Below are 10,884 nucleotides of genomic sequence, written 5' to 3' on the forward strand. Positions count from 1 at the left end.
GATTTCTAAATTAAACTGTCTTCTAGTTTAAACACTACGTGTTAAACATTACACATTCCATTGTTCAACATTTATAGCAGGGTCTGTATGGCCCATTTTAAAGATTTCTTCCTCACTAAAAACAAGTGTTTAAACAATAAATGGTCTACTCTAAAATATTCTAGAGACAGAGATACATTTGGAGAGTGGACACACTTAACACAGAAGTCCGCAACATCAAACAGGCACAACCAGCAGTAAGGGTGGAAAGGGCGCCATGTGAGTGCCCCTAAAAACACACACAAGCCTGGCTGCTTAAAAGGAATGAATATAGCTCAACACTCCCATGTGAACACTGATGTGTCTACTGCCTTACAGAATCCTCCTAGCTGAGCTGCAGGAATCTTCTTTGGAACCTTTTCTCACCTACACTGCCTACAGGTGCCCACTGGGCTCCCTGGGCAGTATCATGTCTTTGTTTAGAATATCACACTATTTGGAGGCCTGTTTAATCCCAAGTCAGAGCCTTATCATAACTCAGACACCATCCCTCAGGGCTTGTGGGCCAACTTCGGCTAATGCAGGCTGCTCCACAGTGCCCTGCAGATGGGCTTGGTGCATCCACACGATTTTAAGATTTGGGGCTGCCGTTTTCTGCAGTCACAGATGCAGACTTACATATTCATCATGACTGAAGGCAGCACGTATTTTTATGTTCCTTCTGTAATGGTAATAATCATGGCAACATTTCCTCGATCCTTAGAAAAGCCTCCTAACAGCAGTTGCATTCCACCCCCTTCCTTAAAATTAATAGAATTTACCAAACTAGGTGAAATCAGTGTTCATGAGAAAGTGAGAAATCAGTGTTCACACAATGGCATAGTAGCTGGGCATGGAGTGTACGTCAACATCCCAAACTAAGCACCCATCACAGTTATTCCCAACTTGCAGGAAAGCTAGAAAAATTAGAAGGCTTAAAACATAATTATAAATGAAAATAACAAGAAATCAAAGTTTTTGAGGAGCATTTCTTAGCCAAACAAGGAAAGCCATTAACCAGTGCTGATTACATTGCATTTGATTACAGCAGCCAAAGACGTGTCAAGAGGAAGAGACTTTTAAAGATTAGTCTTTCGGTAAGAATGGTTGCTTAACAAGTTCAGACTACTGGGGTACACCAATCATCAATTAAAAAGCAAGGTAAACTAGGGTGAGTCATTTTCCTTAATCCTTAATGCGTCAAAAATTACCACATTGGCCAAGCTGGTCTCCAACTCCTGACCTCAGGTGATCTGCCCGCCCCGGCCTCCCAAAGTGCTGGGATTACAGGCGTGAGCCACCACGCCTGGCTGAGAAGTGTTTGACAGAGGCTGAGGGGAGGCTCCTGTCCCTTCCTGGGACATCCACATCCCACCTAGTTTCCCATACCGACTGTGACACTCGAAGCATCACAGCAAGGGCAGCTGCATCCCCGCAGTTCTCTGCACTCATGCCACAGCTGCGTGAGCAGCCGCAGCCCTGGAGCTGCCACTCAGCCTTATCGTGCTGGCACAAGCACATCAGAAACTACCAAGCCCCCAAGAGGGAGGATTGGGGACCCAGGGGAGTGAACCAGGAGGGAGGAGTGGGGGCCCAGGACAGTGAACCGGGAGGGAGGAGGGTGGAGTTCGGCCCAGGGAGTGAACCAGGAGGGAGGTGGGTGGAGTTCGGCCCAGGGAGTGAACCAGGAGGGAGGATTGGGGGCCCAGGGAGTGAACCAGGAGGGAGAAGTGTGGTCCAGGGGAGTGAGTCAGGAGGGAGGAGGGAGGAAAGCGGTCCAGGGAATGAAGCAGAAGGCTCTGGGGGTAGCAAGTTCACACACCACAAATACCTCCCAATCCATCCGCGTGCAGGGAGGGGATGGAAACCACACAGGACCTGCAGCGCTTTCTCCTCGCAGATGAGGAGTGAGGATACCGACTCATGCACAAAATCAGAGCTAAATTTCTACCACGCTGGGGAGACGCTTCATAGACCCAAATGGGTACAAAAAGAAACCAATCATACAAGATCAGTGGATGGAACGGGATCAGAAATTTAAGCCTGTAACGAGTTTTCAGAAAAAACTTCACTTGATCTGCAAGATGACTGCAGCTCTGCTTGATCATTTCTGCAAATGTCTAACTCATGATGAGCCATCTCAGAGCCGTTCAAGAGGAGTAACAAAATCAAAACGCCACGGCATCCTCCGTATTTTAGATAGCCTGCAACAGTATGGAAATGAGCAGCGGTGCCAGAGCTTTCAAGTTTGTTTGAAGTAAATTCCAGCATCAGGGCAGCATCTTCCTGGCTGAAGCAATGAGGTAGGCTCCTGCTCACCGCATGGGAGACCAGCTTTCGGCTAAGCTGCTGTTAAGGGTCTGCAAACCATGATCCCCGACCGAGCCTTGGCCAGGGATTTTTACACGTTGAAGTTTTCACAAAAGAAATATATGCAGAGACTTCTGTGGCCCTCAAAACATAACATGTTGCCTACTCTGCCCTTTACAGGAGCTTCTAGCTTTGCTGTCAGTTACAAAGTGTTTCTATAAAATAATGTCACTGATTCTCAAGCATGCCAGCAAAAGTCACACTTCTCAACAACCCTCAATGGAGATGCACCATCCTGTGTTTCACACAGATTTTAGATTTTTAAAAGCCAAAATAAGGGAGGTAATTCAGCTAAGTATTATAGTAACACAATTTGAGATACTTAATGATGTGTGACAACAGAATACTTGGCATTCCTGTGAGGCAATAAACTAGCTCAAACACAAAATAACAAATCAAAGCATGTTTTGGCCTCTCAAAGTGATCAGTGAAATTGGAAATAACATTCAGTTAAATGACACTAAAAAAAAAAAAAAAAAAAAAAAAAAAAAAAAAAAAAAAAAGCACAAACAAAACAAATACTACCACACCATCACTCCTTAAATTTATTTAACTACTGCTGCCAAATAAAATGGAGAGACTTCTTACTGCAGGGTAATAATCGGCCATTGTCATCATGAAATAGACCGCTGTGCAGGCTCAGGCCCTCCAGCCCACAAAGGCAGGGGGAGGGAGGAGAAACGGTGGCCAGAAACAAAGGGACAGGGCAACCATGACCTAGTCAGCAATTGTACCCTCCCACCTTTCTTCTGGACTTACAATTTTGGAGCCATCTGGGTTTACCTTCCTATGTCCATAAGTCAGCAAGTTCTCGAAGCCAGAAATCTACAATGCTTCTGGCAGCCAAGTCCTCTCGGCCTTCCCCCCATGTTTTAGGGCCTCATCAGCTCACCCCTGGATAGTATCAATGGCCTCGGAGCTCCAGTCAACCTTGCACTCCACAGACTCAAGTATGCCAAGAGCCACTCCAGGCTGCCACTGCCATGACCAAAGGCTTTCAGAGACAGTCGCCAGCACTGCACAAATCCATGTGGCTTCACCAGGCGCAAAGCGGCTCCAGCATTCCATCCAGTCTGTCGCTGCTACCATAGCTGTGAGTCTAGGATGTGTCAGGAAGGGAAGGAAGACACCATGTACCTCATCTCATTTAAGCTTCAGTGTCACAAGGTGGATTTTGTCGTGCCCGTTTTATGGATCAGGAAAGTTTTAAGGAGGGCAAGCACAGGGCCCTGCTGACACAAGAGCAAGACCCGCAGAGGCCTGGGCATGACCCCCGCCCCACACTCCCTGGGTCCTGATATCCACTCCTCCCCCGTGGGAGCCTGATCCTGGGTCTGCCTGAATTGCTACCATTCCTAAGACACGACTCACGTCTGTCCACCTCCTCCTTTATCTGTTTCCCGCAGCCCAGAGGCGTGTGTGCTCTTCCATCCAGACAGACATCACACTTCAGCACCTGCATCTGACATCACTTCAGCCAAAAGCTTCTCTCAAACCTCCCCCACACCTGCCGGTCACACAGGTCTGCACCCATCACCTTTCTCACACGAATTCTCACATATTCCTGTGTAGCACCATCCAACTGATGATAGTCTGGGAGGAGGAAGCTTTGTAGATAAGTCCACGTTCTACTTTGCTCCCAGCCCTCCGTCTTGCGTCTTGCATGAGGCAACCGATTAACAGCAATTTCATTTCAGCACAACATTTCCATTTGAAGAAACGCAGAGCATAGGGCTCTGGTCATAATTAAAAGCTTGTTTCATTTGTCATTTGAAATTCCATGTACTGCTGCAACAGCAGCACCCCCTCCTCGCCAGGCTCTGCCCTAAGGACATCTTTCTTCCAGCGCTCGATTCCCATCAGAACCCTGGCAGTGAGAGCCCCGCAGGTTTCCCAGCGCCTCGGGCTGCGGCTTCCACGCTGGGCCGGCACTGACAGGACCGGAATGGTGCCCCCAACAACTACAGGATCGGAAGCTGGTCGACTGCTCTGTAGGATGGAGACATGTTAGTAATCCCCGACGTTTCCACTGACAGGCTGCTCAGGTAAACTGGGAAAAATCCACAAACTAGAAAGAATCCATGGGGAGGAGCACTTCTCTCTCCAACCTGGCAGCAAATGGTGGCTGTGCAGACGATCTCTTCAGGAAAACTATCGACTGTATCTCAGGTCAACAACAGCCCCGCTGAGGGCCAAAAAATCAGCTCCCCCTGGCCCTCACTTCCTAAGGGTCAACCCTCCCAGGCCACCTCTCCTGGAAGATCAGCTCTGACGCACCCACAACGGTCAGGAACCGGCTCTGGGACACATTTCCCAGGCTCCTGCCCACCGCCCTCTCTCTTCTTCCTCCTCCATCTCCCTCTTCACTCGCATCCGCCCTCCCCCTTTCGCTTCCCTTCTCTCCTTTCCTCTCCCTCCCTCATTTCCTTTCAGCCCTCACCTTCCTCACTGCACTTCCCTATGCAACTCAGCGGACGCATTCTCAGGTCAGTAGAGTTTTCTTTCACTCTGTTTTTATTGCAATGATCATTCTTAATGAACAGAAACCTGTTTCGGACCATGTGGATGCCACCTCCTGACCAACTGCTGCCCCGCGGCTCCGTGTCCACTCAGTGACCTCACGTCGCAGGTGCCCAGCAGTATGGCTGTGACCAGGGGTAGCAACATGGGACATGAGAGAGGTATCCCAGCCAAGAGGCCCTGCAAAGCCTCCCCAGCAAACCGGAGCAAGGCCCAGGGCGGTAGGGAGAGCGCCGTGCTCACGATGTAGGCAGTTCAGCTTCCGCAAACTGTCCATCGACTGCAACTTACTTTGTTTCCATGGTTACAGAAGAACCATAAGCATTCTGAAATATGTTCTTGGTTTCATGTTTGCGAAATCTAAGCAACATTATAAGAAAAATCACTGAATTCTGCCCGAGGCTCTAGGGGTGTTTTCCTCTCTGAAAGGAGCCCCCTTCCAGGACTTGGGATTGAGTGACAGCCTTCAAAATCACGGTTATCCTGGTGGTAACAGGGAACTCCTCAGCCCGCCGGGAGCTGGGGCCCTCGACAGCCCCCACGGTTCCAGACGCCAGTGTTCTAAGAATCACACATGTGCAGATAGCAAAGCTTGCTGCACACACGCCAGGTGCTAACAAGCCCCAAACGTCTCACTCATACTTGCTAACCACATCGCTTCTCTCAGCCTCCACGGCGTTTCACACTCTGCCTTTATATAGAGATGAACCATGCGTCCTGAGCGCTACAAAGATTCAACTCCTTCCGGGCAGAGGGGTGCATCTTTCCATCATGGGGTCCTCACTCCAGCTGGCACAGGATTTGCAGAGTGGGCGAGTCTAATGTTGATGACACTTTCTCAATATTCCCTTCACACCCCTCCAAAAACAAGAGTGCTGCCAGCTTCTTACCGACGTTGTAATGAGCAAAATATTTTTCTCTTATTTGTCACTTTTTAACGTTATACTAGTGAAGAATGTGACTCTGCATGTACACTGTAAGCACCCACACCGTGAACATTCTGCCCTCCTGTGACTGTATTCACAGGTCACAAGGACAAAACTTCTCCATAGTAGCCTATATATATATAAATATATATATATTTATATTTTTATATTTTTATATATATATATTTATATATATTTATATATTTTTAACATGACTTCCACTCATCTGAAAGTCACAGATATAGCTTTTCCTTCATAAAAAGATCCAAATGATACACAAACCAGGTTTAATAAACACATTGGTCCAGGTGGGAAAATGACCCCTCAGTCTCCCTCCCCTCAAAGACCAGGGCAGCCAGGAAACTGCGCTCTCCAGTAAATGACAGCCGGCAGGATTCCCTAAATAAGCAGCCGGAAGATTCCCATCTCGCAGAGCACACCTTTCAAGACTCAAGATGCCCCCGTCCCTGAATATCCGACGAAGAACAGGGCTACCCAACGGAGGACTGAGGCAGTAAACAAACATGTATTTGGCCGGGGGCGGCGGCTTATGCTTGTAATCCCAGAACTTTGGGAGAAGGAGGCAGGCAGATCACAAGGTCAGGCGATCGAGACCATCCTGGCTAACACGATGAAACCCCCGTCTCTACCAAAAATACAAAAAATTAGCCAGGCGTGCTGGCGGGCACCTGTAGTCCCACGTACTCGGGAGGCTGAGGCAGGAGAATGGCGTGAAGCCAGGAGGCGGAGTTTGCAGAGAGTAAGATCACACCACTGCACTCCAGCCTCGGTGACAGAGCAAGACTCCGTCTGAAAAAAATAAAATAAATAAAATTTTAAAAGTTTTCAGCAAATAGCATCATCGACCCACAAATGAGAGGTACCGTTTTCATTCTAGGAGGGAAACACTACAAAACACGTATACTTTAGCCCTGTAAGTGAATTCTTCGGGCATTCCTGTGTCCGCTATCAAATGCAGCACATCACCTCAAAAGGCAAAGTTCTATAAGTCACATCCAAGGAAGGGAAAAATCATTCTAAGTTTTAGCCATCCAGTAAGAACCTGATCCAGAGAAGCCTACTTGTTCCAGACTCTAAGCAGCAATATATTGCTACAATGTAATGAAAACAAAGGGATGATTAAGAAAATTTCAATGCTAATAAAAGGCAAAAACATAATTAGATTTATTCTACTCTAGACAGAGCAGCCGGGCAGTTCACCCATACGTTATGAACGTTGCTGTTTTTCAGACAGGGTCCCAACTCTGTCAAGGCTTGACAGCAGGGGCGTGATCTCCACTCACTGCAAGGTCCGCCTCCCAGGCTCAAGCGATTCTCTTCAGCCTCTGGAGTAGCCGGGACTACAGGTGTGCAGCCATCATGCCCAGCTAATTTGTGTGTTTTCCGTAGAGATGGGATTTCACCAGGTTGCCCAGGCTGGTTCCCTGGGTCTCGAGTTCCGAGGCTCAAGCAATCCGCCCGCCTCGGCCTCCCAAAGCGCTGGGATTACAGGCGTGAGCCATCACGCCTGGCCCTTTTTTTTTTCTTTCCTTTTTAAGCGATTAATGTGCTTCAGAGTCTTGTAGGCATTTAAAAAAAAAAAAAAAAAAGAACAAGCAAATTCTGTAAGGGAAAGAAACCATTAACATGTTTTACACACCTCAAAACTCAAAACAGAAATACAAAGAATAAAATGTATTTTATTCACAGAGGCATTCTTAAAGTTCTGTAAAAGTGACACCATGGACACCACCACATCACAGACGAGTGTGGCAGGACTGCTCAGATTCAGAACACAGTCTAAACAGTCCTCCTGCCACTTTCCTCAGTGGGAACACTTTATTCTGTCTTTTATTCAAATTAAGTATCTTGCAAGGGAGTTGAAGAAAACTGCAGAGCAGATTTTAAAACTTCAATGCTTTTCTCAATTTTCGTCACATTCTGATGCATTTTTACCTACTACACGGCCAATAAGTTTAAAGCTTTTTGCATCGATAAAGACAATGCTCCTTGTAGCAATAGGCTTTTTCTTTTCTATACAAAGATCTATAACTTAAGCTAGTAAACTGGGCATTTCACAAAGATTTTGCACAATTCCTAGCACAGATTTTAGCAAAATAAAACCATTATCTTTCTGCAATTAAATAACCAAACATAGGAAACTGCACAGTTAAAATAACCATTCCATTATTTTATATAAACACAAATGATAAAGGAGAGTATGCTTTGGAAAACAGTGTTTCCATAAGCTAATGATGAAGCAGAAGACAGTTCCTCAGCCTCATATGACATTTGACAACCGAAGTACTCTGGCCCAAGCCCAGCCCGGTTAAATGGAGGGGAAGTAAACATGTGACCGACCATGGTGGGGCACTGTGATAGCCACAGTCCAGGAAAGAACAGCTGACATGTTTCTTCTTCATGGGAAAACTGAAACATACTCGAGACACCTTAATTCTTTAAAACACAGTCTGCCCCAGTACTAACCTTAAGCTCCCATTGATAAAGATTGCGATAACCAGAGGTGTTTATCCAGGCCCTCGAAAATCACGGACATGGTACATACACAACATTTTCAAACACTCAATGCTGCCAGTATGTTAAATGCGCTGTGATACCGGAGGTCTTGTGCAGGACCAGAAGCATCGCAGCCTGGTTACCTGTCCTGGTGTTCAATGCTTTGTATGTGCAAAGTCTGCTGTTACAATTTACTGGGCTTAATGTCATTCAGTTTGTCACAGAAGAGAGCTATGACATTTACTTAATTCCACACACAGATTCTCAAGTTCATCTTCCACCAATGACTGCTCTGTCCACAAGACAGCGGAGGGAAGACCCAGGAAAGGCCTGGGAGATGCCAGGTGCTCACAAACTGGTATCAGTCTGCTGATTCTGGCTTAAAGGAAAACAGACATAGAAGAAACTAAAAGGACTCACTACATCTAATATCACAATGTTCTCAACTTTACCTTAGCCAAAAATAAAAGCGGAATAGCAAAACTACTCCAGGGCATGATTCCAGGGCTAATCTGAAACATGAAATATTTAGAAGACAAAGCTTATTGTGAGTGCAATTAATATACACATAAAACACTGGTTTCGCAAAACCCAGTCTTTGCGATTGCTTTTATAAAAAGTAAAATTCTCATGAGGATCACATACACTAACTGATTTTCAAATGAAGGGACTGGTAAACTTCAGGGCATATGATTTCTGCCACACACGAGGGGAGCAGTGAGAGAGAAGAGCTAGGATCAAGTGTGCTGAAGCTGTCCCTAGGACTGAAATTCAGTTTCTGCCAAAACAAAAACACAGGAGGCTGTCAACTTCGATAGCAAGCTCTGCTTGAGAGCGTCAAGATGTTAAAATTGCAAAGGGGCTTCTCCCTGCTATAGGCATGCGTGATCCTTGCAAAAACATAGCTCAGCATCATCAAAAATCAGGAAAGAACACAAGCTTTCCAGACACGAAATCCAAGAGCAGAAGGGAGCAGAGTCCAAGCTTGCTCGGCAGAACTGTTCCCGGACAACAGCACAGAGGACGTCACAGGGAGGGCAGGGCAAGCAACAGCAGCTTCCGTGATGCCGCAAGCAGGGCCTGAGCCAGGAGAGCAGTCTCCTCCAACCTGACAAGGAGGCGCGAGGAGCCACAGAGAAGTCAATTCAGGGTCTTTTCAGAAAGGGGCAACAATGAGAAAATCTGGTCTTACCCAACCACCCCCCATCCACGGTAACAGCTAAACTCGCACGTGCGTCTATCACCTTCCCCACCCCCTCTTGCAGATGCTCTTCCTGCACCCGGGTTCCTGTCTCTGTGCTGCTCCTGAGGCCACACCTGTTGCCATCCAGTAGTGACCACGAATTCACCTTTGTCCGGGCGAAGCAAACACAGAGTTCACACACTCTTGTACAGGTTTGCTGGCCGAGAATCTAACCGAGCTGTCCGATTCCAGATGTGCTGGTACCAAGGAGAACGCTCGATGTCCGGCATTTATAAACGGTATCAGTGGGTTCTCCTGGGACTCCCAGGCAGCCGAACGAGGGAGGGAGCTGTTGCCCCGTTGCCCCGAGCCAAAGCAGCGCTGCGAGGCAAACACCACAGGCCACATCACACTCGAGCACCGACTCTTGACAGTTGCTCGTTTGTGTGTTCAGAGTTCAGGGTACAGGCGACAGACAGGCCTGATCTCAGCCATGGGACAGCAGTGATTGCCCACAAGTCCCGTATCTAAGCCCCGACTTGCCCATCGGCCTTCCTTCAGGAACAATGCCCACCTCACAGTGCTGCCATGAACGCTAAGTCAGCACGTATATACACAACCAGATTCATTGCAATTGTGCTTTCTACCCCAAGTTAATACAACCAGGTGCTATCATCGAGACTGAATAACCAATATTAGAACAGAAGGTCAGGCCAGCGATGGTGGCTCAGACCTGTAATCCCAGCACTTTGGGAAGCTGAGGTGGGTGGATCACTTGAGGTCAGGAGTTGCAGACCAGCTTGGCCAACATGGCAAAACCCCATCTCTACTAAAAATAATTTATCCAGACATGGTGGCACACACCCTGTAACCCCAGCTACTAGGGAGGCTGAGGCATAAGAATCGCTTGAACCTGTGACGTAGAGGTTGCAGTGAATGGAGATTGTACTCCTGGGCTCCACCCTTCCAGCCTGGGTGACAGAGCAAGATTCTAATAAAACAATAAAAGGTCAAGATGAGAACTGATTGCCAAGGTCCATAGTCCATATACTTAAAACACAAAATTCATTAGCTAGTACTTGATCAAGTTGCTGCTTTCTTCATTACAATCTTGTATATCCTTCTAACACGGCTCAAAATGTTTACATTTGAACACACCTCGAGTATAACAAAAAATAAAGTGCCTGTATTTCACAAACGAGCAATTTCCAGTAAGGCTGCATCCTGCTCTAGTTAATCCTTTGACAATGTAAAACTGAGCCATCCTGACATAGCACTGACACATGGTGCAAGAAGAATGACCTCCAATTAAATCGCTAGGTTTAGAGAACACGTAAATATAGTTTATCA

The sequence above is a fragment of the Macaca mulatta genome, chromosome 20 (assembly GCF_049350105.2).
Source record: "Macaca mulatta isolate MMU2019108-1 chromosome 20, T2T-MMU8v2.0, whole genome shotgun sequence".
NCBI classification, from domain to species: Eukaryota; Metazoa; Chordata; class Mammalia; order Primates; family Cercopithecidae; genus Macaca; species Macaca mulatta.